This window comes from Echinops telfairi, unplaced genomic scaffold (assembly GCF_000313985.2).
Source record: "Echinops telfairi isolate 266 unplaced genomic scaffold, ASM31398v2 ScPeMD7_7469;HRSCAF=8507_0, whole genome shotgun sequence".
NCBI lineage: Eukaryota > Metazoa > Chordata > Mammalia > Afrosoricida > Tenrecidae > Echinops > Echinops telfairi.
In genome coordinates, this window is record NW_022111372.1 from 37280227 (window position 1) to 37281645 (window position 1419).

Below are 1419 nucleotides of genomic sequence, written 5' to 3' on the forward strand. Positions count from 1 at the left end.
GCGTTTGCTATGGAAATGTATGATATGTGAATATTATATCAAGAAACTACTTAAAAAAAAACTGCACCAATGGTTACCATGGGTGAAGGAGGAAGAGTTGTTGCTTAGCAGACATTGAGTTTATGTTAATGGTGGTGGAATAATTTGGAAAAAGAGATCAATAATATTTGTACAACATGAAGAGTATAATCAAAGGCACTGAATTCTACATGTCGAAGTTGTTGAATTGGAGAATATCTTGTTAAAAAACAAATATTTTTTAATTGTGGCCAAAATATAATTAGAGTATATTTTGGCCACAATTAAAGAAATAAAAACACAAGTAACAATGCGTACAAGGAAGAAGAAAATGTTCTAGAATTGATTGTGATATGATTGAATTATTGAATTGTATGACATGTGGATGAAGTGCCAATAAAACTGTTTAAAAAAAAGGTTGAGAAGGTGTGGTGACACCCACCTTTCCCCACAGCCCAATGCCTTCATCTGGTCAGTGACGCACATGTAAACATCTTTCTGAGATGCTCTGCGGTCGCCCCAGATGCAAGTGATGGCATGATGTCCTTCTTCCCCGGTCCTCTCCCCAAGCTAGCTTCAGTTTCTGCCAGCTCCACCTTGGTCTACTCCTGCAACAATTCTTATTCTCCTTAGTAAAATGTTACGTGCATGTGACGTTAATGATAGTTCTTGATAGTTACTGCATTCTGTTGGACACATCTATAGATCTCTTCCAGCGGATCAGGTAGCTAATTCCAAATTTCTTGGCATAGACTAGCGAGTGCTCCCAGCGCTTCATCAACTGGCTGAAACATTCAATTGGTAGACGTGCAGTTCGAAAGCCAGAAAGGAAGAACATAGCTTCCTTTAGGGGGATCAGAATGTTCCAGAAATAGGCAGTGCTGTGATTGCACGACAATGTGAATATAAGTTCAGGTACGAGGTTGTGCCTCGTCCTAACAGTGGAGTCTTGTGCGTCCACCCGGGTGGCAGTTGGGGGAGGTGGAGCACGGGTTGTCAAGGAGAGGGGTGTTGACGGGTGCCAGGACCAAGCCAGGTGCCTGTCCATATCCGAGACAACACGGCCCCTAAGGTGCGAGGAAGCACTCCTGGTGTCGCTGCGTGTTAGGCGTCCACCAGCCCCTCTGCTGGAGCAGGATGAGGCTGCCGTCTGCTCCTGTACACGTTTACAGTCCAGGGGGGCCATCTAGGATATAGGGTGGCTATGAGTCGGAATTCACTCGATGACAGTGGCTTTGGTTTTTGTAGAAGGTGGACACCCGGAATTGCGGCCTGAACAGGGAAGGCGGGTCCCGGTCCCCTCTGGCTCCATCCCTACCAGGTCACTCCAGGGGGCCTGGTTCCGTGGACCTCGTTCTTGTTTTTTGTGCTGGTCCATCCGGAGGATGCGGAGGGACCCGA